At 35.0% G+C, this 19,431-nt stretch overlaps 1 protein-coding gene and 2 long non-coding RNA genes across 9 annotated transcripts in view; 1 reads left to right on the top strand and 2 right to left on the bottom strand.

Moving 5' to 3' along the window:
• Nucleotides 1–19,431, bottom strand: part of LOC125679490 (putative polypeptide N-acetylgalactosaminyltransferase 10) — a 213,698-nt gene that overhangs the window by 85,034 nt on the left and 109,233 nt on the right. The gene's annotated exons all lie outside the window — the stretch shown is intronic.
• On the top strand, nucleotides 1,396–3,677 carry LOC130051777 (uncharacterized). The gene is made up of 4 exons (XR_008800010.1): nucleotides 1,396–1,751; nucleotides 2,417–2,578; nucleotides 2,804–2,898; nucleotides 3,606–3,677. It is a non-coding gene; the product is annotated as an uncharacterized LOC130051777 (long non-coding RNA).
• Nucleotides 3,621–5,965, bottom strand: LOC130051782 (uncharacterized). The gene is made up of 2 exons (XR_008800018.1): nucleotides 5,461–5,965; nucleotides 3,621–4,620 (listed from the first exon to the last, which is right to left on the bottom strand). It is a non-coding gene; the product is annotated as an uncharacterized LOC130051782 (long non-coding RNA).

The raw sequence follows: 19,431 nt of genomic DNA, 5'->3' as shown, positions 1-19,431 counted from the left end.
CTATCTTAAGTTAATATTTTTTTCGTAAGTTATTTGTTAACTAAATAAAAATGGCTGCCCTCATGCTGTTCGATGTTCCAGAGCATTTTGAGACAAAATGAAAACAATTAACCTAGAGCTGTGTCCTCGTTGAAATTTTAGCGACAGAAGCGAAGTTCTCACACTGTGACAAATAAAGAACTCATTGAACGCTAGGCTATAAGTTTCCAAAAACACGTAATCAGTACACTGTGGGAATTTCCCAAATTTTCACCTCCAAGAATACTTTTTAAGATACCACAGCCATATTTTGACACGGGTTTCAACCCTTACAGAAATGAGATGTACCCGAAAGGTACCCAAAATGTATCTGTAAGGTACCCGAAGCAACTTTTTCCTTGAAAAATGTACCCAAAAAGTACCCGCAAAAAACTTAGCCATTTTTCGACAGTACCCGGAACGTACCCGACTATTGTAAAAAGTACCCAAAATGTACCCAGATTAAAAATTGAAAAGTTAAAATGTACCTGAAATGTACCCAACAGAAAAATATAAATGTTCAAATGTACCCGAATTGTACCCAGGGTATCAATTAAGGAAGTTAAAATGTATTCGATATGTACCCACTTTAAAGTTACTAAGTTGAAATGTACCCGAAATGTACCCAACAAAAAATATTAATGTTGAAATGTTTACCAGAAATGTACCCTGGGTAAATTAAAAAGTTAAATTGTACCCGTAATGTACCAACTTTAAATGTGACTATTGAAAATGTACCCGAAATGTACCCATTTAAATAAACCTTTTCATTTCACAACAGATACAAATAATATGAAAATAAACATTAAACAATTTCACAACTGATTTTGAAATAAGAAAGCTTTTATAGTGAATTGTACCAGCATTATGTACCCAACTTCAATCTGGCGTGTTTTTTTTATATTGATGTATGTATGTTGTAGACATTTTTTGTTTAAAAATATATATATATATATATATATATATATATATATATATATATATATATATATGAAATAGTGCAAATCCTGTTGATGTTAATGAATTTTAATTTATCTATAAAAAGGTTTTTTTTTCTGCCATTAAGGTAGCTATAGTATTAAAGAAAATCTGAAGGATTACATGAAGGGATCCATCCCTAAACCTCTAAATGGAAAGCTATTTTCCATTTTTAAAAACATAACAATCAAAAATAAATAATTGTAGAGACCTAGTAGTAAGATATAGTCTTGAGAACTTGATAATGCTACATGATTGTTAGTCTGCAGCAATTTCATAAGAAAAAATTATCTGACAGTCACTGAATTTTTGGTAAACAATCTGTATATATCATGATAATACATACATATATGGATCTATCTGTATTTGATTTTTTTTTGGGGGGGGGGGGGTGTTTTTTTTTTTTTAATATTGATATACACTGTATGTCAAAAGATGTCCCTGCAGAAGGAAATTATTGAAGATCATCATATTATTTTTATAAACTAGTTACCTTATTAATTAATTAACCAATCAATTCAGAGCGGGTCTTCACAGTACTTGGCTCTAACAACCGTAAATTGAGATCGGGTTCCTGATAAAAAGCATCGGGTGTGCACTCCGAGTTCCCGCGCATAGTCAGCATGCAGACTATGCAGACGCCATTTTTATGATGTTGTGACCTACTGTAAACATTATGAACAGACAAAGAATAGCCTTCAACAGGGACCCGAGGGAGTTCGTGGTGTTATCCTGAAGAGACTCCCAACCATTAAGTAAGTGATTTACACACTAGTGTATTTTGTAGATTCTTTGACTTCATGCCAGTCATGATCACTGATAATCTGAAATTCCTCTGATTCTTATCCCTTTCACATTTGTGTCTGATGATCTTCACTGCACATAGCATATAAAGAAAGCAAGGGTAACAGTCAGAGGTATCTTGAATTATGTAACTCATGTGTCTTTTGTAAAGTAGGACAATGAAATTCACTAACTAGTCTAAATGCGTCTATTGTCGGACACTTAGACGATTTTCATTTTCTACCCGGCACTTGATAACCCGCGATTTGCATCAACTAGATATCTACTCGCTAGACACAGCAATGCTATTTCATTTGTAACACCTCATAGTTTAACCACTCTTATTATGTACAAAGCAGGTCAAACTGAAATAACTTAAGTAACGTCGGCATTATGTTAAAATCAGCTCGATCCGCTCCTTTATTTTTATGTTGTTGCAATACGAGGAGCGGATCGAGGAGCTGGTTTTAATCAGATTGGTCCGAAGGAACAGTAAGAGTTATCAATTGACAAGTAAAAATTTAAGTTGATAGCACAAGTGACCAGTGATTAGAAATATTTATTTATGGTCCTGTAATTTGGTTATAGGAAGGTCTTTGGTATCCTTTGATTATTTACAATTTCATTTCTCTTTCAGAATATAATTCATGATGGATACAGAATTTATATGGTGTGACCACTGACCAGACTGGTTTTAATATACCATTCTGAGAATTACACTATGCAGACCTGGATCAATGTTTATATAGTTCCAAAATGAGTTTACTCTGAATGACACTTCAGTTCATGCACATTTTAGGTAAGTCCAATGAGACTGCTAGGCCTATATGTATAGTGGATGGGAAGTCCATGACCCTGATATGTCTTAAATTTGTTTGACAGCAAGTCAAATTGGGATGACTTTAATTCCACTATCAGTTTCAAATCACTGATTTAATTTGAACAGATCATACAAACTGTTTCTATTAATTTTAAATAGATATATAACATGCCCACAAAATAATTGCATTATTATTTTTTTTAGAATGTACGTCATCAATGTTCTCCCAAAGGAAAGTGAGCAAAAACTTATCCAGAGAATCAACAGCACATTTTTGTGAAACTTTTTAAAATGCGCAGGTAATATTGCTGTTAAAATATTTTGTATCCTATGATCTGTAATAAAATATAAGTGTCATATTGATATAACTTTAACTTAGTTATAACTTTTCAACTAAAATGGGTAGGGATTTTATATTTGCCATTTTTATTCTTTGTGACAAGAAAATATTTTTTAATATATATATACAAACTGTATATATAAGTACCTCATTAATGACCTTTTGACCTTTCTGATGGTACCAAATTTGATCTTCTGACCTTAACATGAATTTTGACCTACTTGTCTTGAAAAGCGTTAAGTTTGGGGGCATCCATGGTTCACATTCATGTCTTGTTGCTGTTAAGAATGATTATCTAGCACAACCATTTAATGCAAAGTTAGATAAGTTAAAATATTTTCATTGCAATCTTGGTATTGTATTGCATGTGGTAATCATTTATGATGAAAATGTTTTTTTTAATTTCTTTCATTTATGCACTTATTTACATGTATTTGTTAGATTTTAATCGAATTAATAATAAAGGAACAATATCCAAGAAAATATAATATATAAGTATATTTAATTTAGAAGGTTACAAGAGACTAAACGGGTGTAAAATAAAGATAATTTAAAGCGTCGAGTCAACTGAATTAAAGACAAAGAAAAGTGCAGTATAAACTACATTCGTATTGTGATTTGGTTTTATTATATTTCATTAAATGGGTTGTTTTTTTTTATTTGCAGGAGAAATAGGATTACGAAGAAGAGAAGCTTTGTCATAATTTTTATAGTATGAATTAAATGCAATTTCTCATATATTAAGATTCTTCATTTTTTCAGGACACATGGTTGGTAATATTCATGAAAACTAGCAGAACTCCAGTACATTTGAAGTGTTAGTCAAGCATACTTTAGGAGAGGCAAGCAAAGTCTGGAAAATGCCATAAATGGTACCCGAAAAGTGCCTAAAATGGCACCCAGAGTGTACTTAAAATGGTACTTATGCTGTACCCGGAATGTACCCAAAACGTATCTAAAATGGCACCGGGTTTGTACCTAAAATTGTACCCGTAAAGTACCTATAATGTACCTAAAATGTACCCAGTTTGTACCCAAAACGTACCTAAAATGGCACCGGGTTTGTACCTAAAATTGTACCCGTAAAGTACCTATAATGTACCTAAAATGTACCCAGTTTGTACCTAAAAACTGTCTAAATTGGTAACCGGATTTTACCAATAATGTACCTGAATAGTACCTAAAATAGTAGCAGAATTGTACCTAAAATGTACCAGAAAAGTTTCTGAAATGGTACCTGGATTGTACCTGAAAAGTACCTAAAATGTACCTGGATTGTATCAATAATGTACCCATAATATACCCTGAAAATGTATCAAAGAAATGTACCCAAAAGGTACCCCAAAATGGGAACAACAATGTTGACAAAATTGTACCTAAAAGGTACCCCAAAAATTAAAACCTTAAAAAGTTGTACGGGAAAGAAAATGTACCCGAAAAAGTACCTGCCTCCAGCTAAAAATATTTTTAAAGTCCGCCGGGTTCCAAAAAGGGTAGACTTTTGGGTACCCTTTAGGTACATTCTGGGTACTTTTTAGTGTACCCGAAGCGTACCCAAAGTGTGTACCCAAAAATATTGTACCCAGAAGGTACCCTAAAAATTGATACTTGGAAAGTTGGAAATAATAAGGTACCCCGGAAAATTTTAACTTAGACAGTTGCATGGGAAAGAACAATGTACCTAGCTGCAATAATGTAGCCCTATCCAATTTTTTTTTATTCTGACGTTTTCGGGATAGGGCTACAATTCCATAGGATCTCCGTAATGGTGCAAAATAATTTTATGAATAACCGACAATAAACTCTGTGTATTAGTCCCAAATGTTGTTTACACCAAAAAGAGTACCAACTTTGTGCTCGGGCTTGTCTAATAAAGGTGTTTTTCATTAAATATAATGTACAGCATGCAAAATTCTTCGTCTGCTCCGCCATGCTTGTTATCGCGAGATCTCGTAGGTGGATCTAATGAAAAGCCTAAACATTGACAATCAGCGCGAAAATGTAGTTACTCGAGCCACTTCGACAAAGAAAGGAAAATCATATTGTTGCAGAAAGAATTTACACTCTGCTGTTCGGTTTTTAACTTGATATTAAATTCAAACCTTTTCAATACCGACGAAATAGCTTTCGCCTCCATACTTGTCCATTGATGTAAATACTACCTTATATGGCATATGCAAATGACTTGACAACCGGAAGTTGAAACTTCAGTACATCAAACATGGCGCACAAATATGAATCGAGAAATTGGAATTTATCGAAATTGTTGAAAACGGTAGAATAGAGCCTCACAAATCTAAAGTTGCAGGTTGTAAATTTATATATTGACTAAGAAACATAGAATATCATTTTATTTACGTAAAGAAAGTCAGGAAATGTTTACAATGAGCGCAAATGTTGTGGGAGTGAATCACTCCCGCATTTGCACCATTACGGAGATCCTGAGGAGTTGTAGCCCTCTCCCTAAAAAAAAAAAAAAAAAAAAAATCAGAGAGGGCTACATTATTGCAGCTAAATGTACCCGAAAAAGTACCCGTCTGCAGCTAGAAATATTTTCAAAGTCCGGTTCCAAAAAGGGTAGACTTTTAGGTACACTTTAGGTACATTCCAGGTACCTTTTGGGTACACTCCGGGTACTTTTATGTGTACCTAAAGTGTACCCGTAAAGTACCCAAAGTGTACCCAAATTGTACCTGTAATGTATCCAAAATGTACCCAAAAGTGTACCCAACAAAGGTACCCAAAATGTACCTTTTTTCTGTAAGGGAAATCGAGTTCAACCTCCACACAATACATAATGACATGTGACGTCATATTCTATGTTTTGACATCATAATGCAAATGATGAAGTGGCGGATCTAATATTGAAGAAATTGATCTGTGTAACATAAAATACAAATCGCATCTAAAATCAAAGGAGCAATCTCTCTCTGTGTGTGTGTGTGTTACTGTTTGACTTTGACGATGTCAATTTTGCGTAAATTGCACATACAAAATAACATATATAGCCTATATATTAATTTACATGACCCTCTCCCGGACCAAATTTGTGTGCCTGCATGGCAAAAATGAGCCTTGCTACTATACATGCTAACAAACTCTGTATATCAAATTCTACTGAGGCTTTTGAATGAGTCTCAGTGTATCCTTATAAAAATGAGCGGAGGGATCCCAACATGGTAGGTCTACATATAGCAAATTATTTATATTTTATTATACGCAAATGCTGTAATATAATTTATTCAATGTATTAGATATTCGGATTTTGTACAATATGGTGTTGTTCTGATTTGTTCTTTGAAAAATACTCCAACGCTACTCTTGCATGGATTATTTTACATTTATTAAATTTAAATTTCAGGATTATCACAGCCGGGCTTGCTATTTTAAAACAGAGAGATTTTGACTATTTTTTCCGATATACCGATTCAACAATAATGTGTAGGCGAGGGTCATAACGACCGTCCCCCGAGCTTGGGATTAAGAAAATGAATAGTTATATTGGTCTACATATAGAGATAGGGGTACACAATATCCACCCCCACCCCCGAGTTGGTAGAACACATATTTGTCTATTTCCAATGCATGTATACTTCCACTTCTAAAATACTGAGGTACGTTTGATTTGTCTATACCGACCACATAGTGTACATCATTCCGTAACCAAGAGCAAAAATGTACATTTTCTGGTGTACATCTTCTACACCCTTTACAGGGCATGTGTTGGTAAATGCACCGAAAAATTCAATGTCGCTGAAAAATGGTGAGACTGAAAATTTGCAGGTTTTTCTCTTCGTACATGTACATATGTACATATATTTTGTTATGTGAAGTATATATATTAAGAGGATGGTCCAGTGTATTGTACAGTGTATGTAGTCATTTACAATAGTTTGTTGATTGATTGTATCTTGTTTAATGTCTCTCTCATATGGAGACGTCACCAAGACCGGTGAAGGGCCTCAAATTCAAGCCTTTTGTCGGCGCTTACGGCCATTGAGAAGTGAGGGTTCTTTAGCATGCCACCCTACTGTGACACGGGACATCCATTTAAAAAATAAGGTAATCTCTGAGGAACCTTGACATTCACACCTGATGCCGAGCGTTTGGCGATGGAACTGTCACTATCTGTTTTAACGACTAAGGTCTGTCGTGACCAGTATTTGAACCCCGACCTTCCGCATGCGGGGTGAGCGCTCTACCTCTAGGCCAAAGCGGCGGTTGCAATAGTTTAAAATGTATTTTCGTTTTCATATACTTTTTACAATAGTTTAAAATGTATTTTAAAAAGAATATGAATACGATTGATATTTCGTATATTGCATACGAAATCAAACCAAAAAAAAGAAAAACAAATATATTTTTGTACAAAAATATTCTTACATTTTAGTAATATTATTTATTTTGAACTTTATTTGCTTTAAAATTGTTAAAACTCCAACGAGGACCCCATCAACTGCTGTAAATCCATATTGAATTTACATGTACTATGAAATACTGAAAGCGAAAGTAACAAATACGATTGCGCAGCGTCAGATCGTAAGTTGCGAATATTTCACGAGTTAAGTTTACGATGGAAACTTAAGAACACGTTAGTAAAACAGAAGCATCGTATCTTAAATTAAAACGTACGAAATTCTTAAGTCAGAATTTCTTGCATAAGATAAGAAGTTTAGTAAAACTCAGCCCAGATCATTTTGCTGATCAAACTGAGTGAATTTTGGGTTTGCTAATCTATTCCTTATTTGAATGCCAGGGTTTGAGCTCCAAGTGAAATCATCAATATTTTGGGCCAGATAACTTTAGAAACTGTACCTACTTCTTTGTGGTGAGAGGGGGGGGGGGGGGGAGGGGGGTCACCTAAATCCGCCACCTGTGCAGTGCTTCCCAAGGTCTGGTACTTACTAGACATTTGGTCCAGTGATGGTTGAGATATCAATGAACCAAATCACATCTTACCAGACCAAATTCTACAGGCAAATTAAAAAAAAACCAAACTTCTGCAAGCTTGCACAACTAACACTACATCAATTTTTCGACAAAAGGAACATGATACCCCTTGATCTGAAAGAAAGAACTTAAGATATGGGCACCTTCCATGAAAAAAAAAATATCAAATTAAGTTCTTTAAATTAGATCTATATTTAGGTTTTAAAACCTAATGCCTAGGGCTAACCAAATCTGAGGGCGCATGTAAAATTTGGGTAAAAACGGTGTTCCAGCAGTAACTCGAAAATGTGCTATTTCAAATTAAACAATCTGTATAGAGAAACATTGTATTTAACGATTTATTATTCATTTTAGAGAATGGTTGCTATGGTAACCACTTATTTTGCCAATATTTCCCCCTAAAATTATACATTTCAATTATCATTAAAGTAAGTTTGCGACATTTAGACATGTAGTGAACAAAGTCATGTTGCATATCAATATGTTCAGTAGGAATTTATCTTTTAAAAATTTGTCCATGCCGTTTTTTTACCTGTCGTCAGATGGGCTTATTTTTGTGATGTTTTACATTTTCGGGATCTTTGTACAAAAGATGATTGGTGTCAAGTTTGGTTCAAATTGACCCAGTGGTTCTGGAGAAAAAGATTTTTAAAAGTTGTGAATGTATTTTCACTATTTTGCTATTATATCCCCTTGGGAAGGGGTGTGGCTCTTCATTTGAATAAACTTGAATCCCCTTCACCCAAGGATGTTTTGTGCCAAGTTTGGTTGAAATTGGCTCAGTGGTTCTGGAGAAGAAGATTTTTAAAAGTTGTGAATGCATGTATTTTCACTATTTTGCTATTACCTTCCTTTGGAGAAGGGTATGGCCCTTTATTTGAACAAACATGAATCCCCTTGCTCCAAGGATGCTTTGTGCCAAGTTTGGTGGAAATTAGCCTAGTGGTTCTGGAGAAGAAGTCGTGGGGATCTGGGTTAGAATAGGTCCTCAGTACCCCTTGCTTTTCGTAAGAGGCGACTAAATGGAGCGGTCCTTCGGATGAGACCGTAAAAACTGAGGTCCTGTGTCACAGTAGGTGTGGCACGATAAAGATCCCTCCCTCCTCAATGGCCATAAGCGCTGAGCATAGGCCTAAATTTTGCAGCCCTTCACCGGCAGTGGCGACGTCTCCATATGAGTGCAATATTTAATCAATCAATAAAAAATGTGAAAGTTTACGGACAGATGGACGGACGAACAACGGGTGATCAGAAAGGCTCACTTGAGTTTTCAGCTCAGGTGAGCTAACAACGATACCGTAAACAAATATAGTTCCTCCAGGTACAACTTGTTACATGCAGTATGTAATAAATAACAATTAATTCTTAACATCAAATTGTTAATGAGCATTAATTAACAGGTCAAATGATTCATATAGTAAATACTATCTCAGAACCATCGTAGATATCTTTGTCACCAAACCGGAAGTGACGAGTGATACTGCACTCGTAAAAAGATGATGGCAGCCAAAAACATGAAATGTAAATATCCACTCGACATTCCCAGATATTATTACTACCACTACCCCTCGTGAAAGTAAAACAGGTAATTAGAATATGAAATATTCAAAGGAGTACACATAAGTACATGAAATGACTTGCATTTGCTCTAAACTCGTAAATGAATAACTTACATAACTATCAGATTACATGTAAACATGAGACATGTCAAAATATACAAGCTAGACCACCTCCAAACAATGTCACTAATCATTATTGATCCAAAGATGTTAAAAGTAGATCGAAATCAAATAACAGGTTACAAATAAGTACTCCTTTCATGAAAGGGGATGGAATTTTCAATACATTTATGGAATATACACTCCTACAGTCTTGTGTTTTCCATGAAATTGTTATGAAACAGGCAAAATAAATAATAACTAGTTCTAATTGTAACGGGGACCGTTACAGATGTTCCCCAAACCTCCCCCTATTAAAAAGTGATGTCCTTGTGAATCTATAGCAAAAAATCATTTTTTTTAGCCTTTAATTACATGTAGTACGTTCAATATGGTCATTTCAGTACCAAAAAATGAAAGAAAGCACTGCACGCGCATACACGCGCACGCGTGTATGATTCCGAATTTTTGTTGATGTCGTTAAACAGGCATTTGTATCATATACCCACAGTGTGAATTTCATAACGTTTCCACCAAATATAAGGAAGTTATAGCGATTTTAAAATCGTCCAATCAGAATTCAGCACACATGCATGCACGTGCTGAGCAGTAATTCTAACCACAGCAATTTGTAAGGAGTACCAAGACACATCTAAACCATTAATATCAATAGAATTTGATGAAAAACAAAAACGTTATCGTCCTTTAAAAATTGAACATTTAAAAAACGTTGCACGCGCATGCGCGTGTGCGTTGGCATTTTTTGTTACACCAATATATAGATACACATATTGTCTACGTATGCTGTGAATATCATCTCATTCGCTTCATAAATAAGATAGTTACAAACGTTTTAGTATTATCCAATCAAAATGAAGCGCACGTGCATGTGCGTGCAAATTGGTAATTTCGAGCATGGAAATCAGTTAAGGGTCTCAATATCTACCTATGATATGAATATCAAGCCATTTCAATGAACAACAAAAAAGTTAGACTGATTCCAAAGTTAGTGTACAAATTTTGTAATGCGCGAGCACGCGCATGCGTGCGCGTGCCGACAAAATAACTATTATTTTTCATATGTACAAATGATATACTATCATCCTATTTAGGTTTTATATCGCTTCCTTTAATATTCTGATTTTCCATTTTTTGTACCAAAATTGCAATGCACGTGCGCGCGCGTGCATGCACGTGCAGACAAAATGACTATCACTATGCACATCTACAAACCCTATACTATCATCCTGGAAAGTTTCATATCGATCCCTTTTGTAGTTTCTTAGAACACTATCGGACATAAAAGTACCGGAGAAAAAGAATAATAACTAGAAACTCATTACTAGTAATGAGTAGGTCTTCCGTTTGTTCACTTCCGGTAAAGAGTTTTCTGATCCTACAAAAACCATTCAAATATATCAGAGAATGTACTTTAACAATAAATGAGAAGTGTATTATCGAATTTTTTACTCATTTCTTGTAACTTCCGGTGACGACCGGAAGTACTATTCAGATGTGTTTTCCTATAAATGACAGCGACTCTTTACTGTCTATATTCCCTGAAAATTTCACGTCTCTATCTGAAAGAGTTCTCAACAAAAAGAAGTAGACTAAAGAAAGAGAAAGTAGTAGGTTACTACCGACCGGAAGTCAATTTTGAAAAACAAAATCATCAAAACTCTAGAAGTTGATACTTTTTATTAAGACATGTGAAAATCATATGAAAGACTTCAAATATAAGCGAGATTTATGGGGAGAAAGAGACAAAAAGAAAAAAGGTATTTGATGAAGAAACCGGAAGTAGTTGTTTTGACTACCGACAGACTCAATATTCTTTTGACACTTTGAAAGAAAGTTAATAAACTAGTATAGGTTTCAATTTGAAAGAAAAAGTTTGAAATTTGCGATTCCTTCAATCACTTCCGGTGACGACAGGAATTGACAATTCAACCCCCTACTGCACGCTTATAAACGGAGATTGATTATTCCTGAATATTTGATGAACCTATATTTTACCTTTTCCAAGAAAAATGCTGGACAAAATTCCTTTAGAGACAGAATATCGGCCATATTTTTGGACCGGAAGTGAATTTTGTAAAAACAAAAATAATTATAGCAAGGTCATTTCATAAGACATTATTCCTGAAAATTTCAAGAAAATATATCCAGCTATCTCTGAGAAATCACTCGAAGAAATCGGAAAATCGACAAAACGGACGAAAAAATTGAATGTATGTGTACAATGGACTAATGTTAGTTAATCAACTCGACAAGTTTCAAGCGTCTATCTATATTCATTATTGAGAAACTGAAAAAACAAGGCTTCAATATATCCACCCCATATCTCACGACCGGAAGTGAATTTTACAAAAATATTTCAATTAACACTAGACATTTATAATGTCTATAACATATGTAAAATTCAAATCATTAACTTGTTTTATGACCGAGATTTATGGCACTGAAAAATGAGAGAATGAATAGTCTTTCTTTGATATAACCGGAAGTTGGAGATTCAACTTCCGGTGGGGTCAACATTTTTTGATAATTAGAACGACACCTAGTAAACCGATATAGGTTTCAATTTGAAAGAAAAAAGTTTGAAATTGATGATTAATTTAATCACTTCCGGTGACGACCGGAAGTGACGGCCGACATTCTTAACCCCCTACTGCACGCCTACAAAGTAAGATCTATTAACTCTGAAAATTTGATGACTGTATCTTTAACCGTTTCTGAGAAAAACGCTGTACAACGAAAACAGCTAATAAGCCGTATTTGCCGACCGGAAGTGAATTTTACAAAAATATTTAAAGTTACTCTAGACATTTATAGTGACTATAATATATATAAAACTCAACTCATTAACTGGTTTCATGACCAAGATTTATGGCACTGAAAAATGAGAGAATGAATAGTCTTTCTTTGATATAACCGGAAGTTGGAGATTCAACATCTGGTGGGATCAACATTTTTTGAGAATTAGAACTAGACCTAGTAAAACGATATAGGTTTCAATTTGAAAGAAAAAAGTTTGAAATTGTTGATTTATTTAATCACTTCCGGTGACGACCGGAAGTGACGGCGACAAAAAATATTACGTGCATGCACCATAGAGAAGATAGATCTGTCATCCCTGAAAGTTTCATTCGATTATCTTTTCTGGTTTTCAAGTTTACCCCCGGACAAAGTTTCTTTCAAAAACCGGAAAATCGGACGTATCTGACGAACGGAAGTGAATTTTGAAAAAATGAAAAAAATGCCTCGAGGTACCATCGTTGTCTATAACATGTGAAAGTTTCAGGAAAATCCATCCAACGGTTTAGGAGACGACAGGGAAAAAAATAATAATAATAATAATAATAATAATAATAAACAGTAGAATCACTAGAAGGTCTTCCGTTTGAAACGGAAGACCTTAACGAGCTATAACTGTGTTGGGATGCCAACACAAATGTCTCCGAACACCTCCCCATGTCAGAAATGCTTTTTGATGCCAGATATGCATTCAGGATTCTCAAAAAACCCTAAAAACTGAATTTGGTTGAAATCCGACGGACTTGATTTTTGGCCGCCATTTTCTTCAATGGCGGCCATTTTGAAACATTTGAAAATTGATTGAAAGGAAATACTGATGCTAGAAATGAATTGTGGACCTAACATTTACCCCAGAACCCAAATGTTGTAGAGATTTTAACACTTTGAAATATTTCGGTATATGGCGGCCATTTTGAAAATGGCGGCTCAAAAAAAAATTTTGATGGTGAAAATGGACTTGGGGTCACTAAATTACCTTAGAAATAGAATTTGGTTGAAATCTGACAACCTTGAGTTTTTGACGTTTTATGGCCGCCATCTTGAAACGGCGGCCATTTTGAAAAGTTGAATGCACCCCTCCTAGTGACCCCCTATCAGCTCACATAGTTTGAAGTGGATCTGTCGAAGCACTTTCATACAATCGAGCGGACAAATTTCTCAGAAAGAAGAGGAATAATAAGAACTAGACACGATCTCGTTGCGAGCAACGAGTAGGTCTTCCGTCCGATTTGTTGATGCACTCGGAGTTAAAAAAAAAAAAAAAAGATAGATGAGTCCCAATTTAGTTTCCGACTTTAAGACACTTTAGATATAATCAATTTTTCATATCATAAGCTTCTGAAGCAAAGTTGCGGTGAAATTCGTTTGAAATTCGACTCTCCAGGCGAGCCATAAGGCCCGCAGGCCTATTTCTTGATGTCATTTGTTAGCCCTCTATAGACTCAACAACTTTAGTTCTATATGTCTTTACAAAATATTTACCTGTAAAAAGTTATTGAGATCGACCGATATCGACAAAAAATCGACTCTACAGGCGAGCCATTAGGACCATAGGCCTATTTCTTGATATCAATCGATAGATCTCGATAAACTGAACAACTTTGTTCAATATGTCCTTACAAAATATTTACCAGTTACAAGTTTTTGAAATCGACTGATATCCACAAAAATCGACTCTACAGGCGAGCCATGAGGCCCACAGACCCATTTTTTGATATTGATCGATAGGTTATGACACGTTGAAAAACTTTTGTTCAATAATGCTTTTCAAAAAATATGTCGTTTTAAAGATATGAGGCGTCAAATATTTACGATTTTGGCCCTTAAAATCTCTAATTACGTAACATATGACCTACTTTTTGATTTGATAAGATCAAGCTCGTTGAGATGAACATTTTCGCTTCTACAACTTATTATAAAATATTAATAGTTTCTGAGATATTCTCAAAAACATTTGGACCCTTCTGAACCCTTAATTTAAAGGGCCAGCCCGTTTTGCTTGATATCGTAAGAAAGGCCTTGTCATTTTAAACATTTTTTGCTCAACAAGTATTTAGAAATTCTTTACCGTTCTCGAGTTATCTCTACAAGAAATATTTAGGGGCCAAACTGTAGCTCCCTAACGGGGCCACATAGGGAAAAAACGAAATGTACATATTGTTTAGATTATCATTCTGAACAACTTTTGTTCAATAATGCTTTTCAAAATATTTGTCGTTTTCAAGATATGAGGCGTCAATTATTTATGATTTTGGCCCTTAAAATCCCTTATTACGTAACATATGACCTACTTTTGGATTTGATAAGAACAAGCTCGTTTAGATGAACATTTCCGCTTCAATGACTTATTACAAAATATTAATAGTTTCTGAGATATTCTCATAAACCTTTGGACCCTTCTGGGCCCCTAATTTAAAGGGTCAGCCCCTTTTGCTTGATATCGTAAGAAAGGTCATGACATTTCAAACATTTTGTGTTCAACAAGTATTTAGAAATTCTTTACCGTTCTCGAGTTATTTCTAGAAGTAATTTTTAGGGGCCAAACTGTAGCTCCCTAACGGGGCCACATAGGGTAAAAACGAAATATGCATATTGTTCAGATCATCATTCTGAACAACTTTTGTTCTTTATTGCTTTTCAAAATATTTGTCGTTTTCGAGATACAAGGGGTAAAAAATTTATGGTTTTGGCCCTTAAAATCCCTTATTACGTAACATATGACCTAAATTTTTATATGAATAGATTTGGATTGTTGAGATGAACATTTTTTGTTCTTTGACTTATACCAAAATATTAACGATTTTTGAGATATTTGATCTAGACTTTGAGCCCTTCTAGATCCCTAATTTAAGGGGCTAGCCCCTAAATCTTGATATTTTCGAAAAGATCTCGTAAATGTGCACAACTTTTGTTCTACATGTCTTAACAAAATATTTGCAAAAAAAAAGATATTGGAGATCAAAGGTCAAAAATCGCCGAAATCGGCGAAAAATTTTGGCATCCATTTTTTCAGGTCCAGGCGAGCGTTTAGGCAAATCGCCTCCGGTAAAATCGAATCCCCCACAAATCTTCTAAAATGTTTACTCTATCTTGTGTAGAAATTTCAAGACTCTAGCTTCAAAACTAACGGAGGAGATGTGTGGACAACAAGGCCCTTCAAAAAGTCAGTAAAACAGAGATAACACCTGACCGGAAGTGACATCAAGCAGGAAATTTGCAAGCAAAGTCTCCTCACCAAAAGACATCTTTCCTGAAAATTTCGTGAAAATCAATCGAGAAATGGCTGAGAAAAACGCGTGTACTACCAAGGAAAATAATAAGAATAATAATAATAATAATAATGAAGAAGAAGAACGCGAACAATAATAGTAAGGTCTTCCGCAGGAGACGGAAGACCTTAATGAAGAAGAAGAACGCGAACAATAATAGTAAGGTCTTCCGCAGGAGACGGAAGACCTTAATAAGAAGAAGAAAATAAGAATAACGAGCTATAACTGTGTTGGGATGCCAACACAAATGTCTCCGAACACCTCCCCATGTCAGAAATGGTTCTTGATGCCAAATATGCACTCAGGATCCTCAAACAACTCTAGAAACTGAATTTGGTTGAAATCTGACGGATTTGATTTTTGGCCGCCATTTTGTTCAATGGCGGCCATTTTGAAAGATTTGAAAATTGATTGGAAAGAAAAATAGATGCTAGAAATGAATTGTGGACCCTCCATTGACCCCAGAACCCAAATGTTGTAGAGATTTTAACACTTTGAAATATTTCGGTATATGGCGGCCATTTTGAAAATGGCGGCTCAAAAAAAATTTTTGATGGTGGAAATGGACTCGGGGTCACTAAATTACCCTAGAAATAGAATTTGGTTGAAATCCGACAACCTTGATTTTTTGACGTTTTTTGGCCGCCATCTTGAAACGGCGGCCATTTTGAAAATTTTAAAAGTTGATTGCACCCCTCCTAATGACCCTCTATCAGCTCACAAAGTTTGAAATCGATCAGTCGAAGTATGTTCATAAAATCGAGCGGACAAATTTCTCACTAAAGAAGAGGAAAAATGAGAAGAAAATAATAACTAGTACTTATTGTAACGGGGACCGTTACAGATGTTCCCCAAACATTCCCCCATTTAGTAAGTGGTGTCATTTATTTCAGTACAAGTGGTTTCGACCATTGCAAAGTGTGTAGCCTGTGAATATATAACTATCTTATAACGTTCAGTCCATTTCATACTAGTTCAAATCAGTTAAAAAGATCTGAGAGTTTTGTGCACGTGCACGTACGTGCATGCACGTGCATATAAATAATTCGACCATCTCGATACATTAGAAGTCTTACTATATGAGTACAAGAGAAGTTTCACAACTGTTCAATGAAAAACGAGAAATTAACGGCAACTCAAAAGTACAAAGACCGAAATCAATGCACGTGCATACACGTGCGCGTGAGTACCAGACAGCAATTTTGTTAATGCTAATCAATAGACATTTGAACAATATACTTACTATATGAATTTGGTATCGATTGCTTCACTCATAAGAAAGTTATTGGGATTTCAAAATCGTCCAATCAGAATTAAGCGCACGTGCATGCGCGTGCAGGGAAGTGATTTTGAGACTATTAATAAATTGAGAGGCCCAAAACATACCTGCAACCTAATTTTCAAACCTATTCATTGCAATCTCAAAATGTTATAGACCAATACTTAAATTTAGACGTCAAAAATTACAATGCACGCGCATTCACGCGCATGCGATTTTCATAATGGAAAATTTGTTGACACCATTTCATAGACATTCATATCATAGATCCTCAGGGTAAATTTGAATTCGTTTCAGTTTTTAATTCAATAGTTATGACCATTTCAGTATCCGAAAAATGAAAGAAAGGATATGCACGTGCATACACGGGCACGTGAGTATGACTCAGCATCAATGTTGATGTCATTCAATAGACATTTGATAGATATACTTACAGTATAAACTCCATATTCTTTCCATCATTTATAAGAAGGTTATGGCGATTTGAAAATCGTCCAATCAGAAATTAGCACACGTGCATGCACGTGCCGGATTGTAATTATGACTGTACACTTTTGTTAAGAATATCAAGATACATATACAATACAAGTTTGAAAAGATTTTGACAAAAAACAAAAAAGTTATGGTCATGGAAAGAATTGAACCTTCAAATGTCAATGCGCGTGCGTGCGCATGCGCGTTTGCAATTTTTTTAACATAGATTTGTAGATATTGATAATATTTACCTATCCTGTAAATATCATCAAACTGTCTTAATTCACATGAAAGTTATAAATGGTTTTGTATTATCCAATCAAATTGAAGCACACGTGCATGCGCATGCAGAATTGAAATTTTGACGATGCCAAACGGTTAAGGGTCTCAAGTTATACCTGCAATATAAATGTCAAACGATTTCATTGAAAAATAAAAAAGTTAGACGAATTCCAAAGTTTGTCAACAAAAAATCAAATGCACGTGCATGCACATGCATGCATTTTCAGACAAAATGACGTTCGTTCCGCACATCTACAAAGAGTATTCTATCATCCTAAAAAGGTTTCGTCTTGATCCCTTCAGTAGTTTCTGAGAACACTCGTGGACAAAAAAGGGTGACAAGAATAAAGAAAGAATAATAATAATAATAAGAAGAAGAAGAAACAGAGTAAAACCAATATCTTCCCAAACTTTGTTTGGGGAACATAATAACTAGTACTTATTGTAACGGGGACCGTTACAGATGTTCCCCAAACATTCCCCCATTTAGCAAGCGGTGCCATTTATTTCAGTACAAGTGGTTTTGACCATGGCAAACTGTCTAGCATGTGAATATATAACTATTTCATAACGTACAGTCCATTTCATGCTAGTACATATCAGTTATAAAGATCTGAGAATTTTGTGCATGTGCACGTACGTGCATGCACGTGCTGATAAGTAATTTGATCATCTCGATACATTAGAAGTCTTACCATATGAGTACAAGAGAAGTTTCACAACAGTTCAATGAAAATCGAGAAATTAACAACAACTCAAAACTACAAAGACCGAGATCAATGCACGTGCATACACGTGCGCGTGAGTACCACACAACAATTTTGTTGATGCTATTCAATAGACATTTGAACAATATACTTACTATATGAATTGGTATCGATCGCTTCACTCTTAAGAAAGTTATTGGGATTTCAAAATCGTCCAATCAGAATTAAGCGCACGTGCATGCACGTGCAGGGAAGTGATTTTGAGACTATTAGTAAATTCACAGGCCCAAAACATACCTGCAACCTAATTTTCAAACCTATTCATTGCAATCTCAAAATGTTATAGAACAATACTTAAATTTAGGCGTCAAAAATTACAATGCACGCGCATTCACGCGCACGCGATTTTGATAATGGAAAATTTGTTGACACCATTTCACAGACATTCATATCATAGATCCTCAGGGTAAATTTGAATTCATTTCAGTTTTTAATTCAATAGTTATGACCATTTTAGTACCCGAAAAATGAAAGAAAAGCTATGCACGTGCATACACGGGCACATGAGTATCACTCAGCATCAATGTTGATGTCATTCAATAGACATTTGATAGATATACTTACAGTATAAATTTCATATTGTTTCAATTATTTACAAGAAAGTTATGGCGATTTGAAAATCGTCCAATCACAATTTAGCACACGTGCATGCACGTGCCGGATGGTAATTATGACTATACACTTTTGTTAAAAATATCAAGATACATATACAATACAAGTTTGAAAAGATTTTGACAAAAAACAAAAAAGTTATGGTCATTGAAAGAATTGAACCTTCAAAAGACAATACACGTGCGTGCGCATGCGCGTTTGCAATTTTTATTACATCGTTCTGTAGATATTTGGCATGTCTACCTATCCTGTAAATATCATTAAATTTCCTTAATTGGCATGAATGTTATAAACGCTTTTGTATTATCCAATCAAATTGAAGCACACGTGCATGCGCGTGCAGAATTGAAATTTTGACGATGCCAAACAGTTAAGGGTCCCATG

Source organism: Ostrea edulis, chromosome 2, assembly GCF_947568905.1.
Source record: "Ostrea edulis chromosome 2, xbOstEdul1.1, whole genome shotgun sequence".
NCBI classification, from domain to species: domain Eukaryota; kingdom Metazoa; phylum Mollusca; class Bivalvia; order Ostreida; family Ostreidae; genus Ostrea; species Ostrea edulis.
Note: the sequence above shows the minus strand (reverse complement) of the source record. Positions and strands in the feature narration are given on the sequence as shown.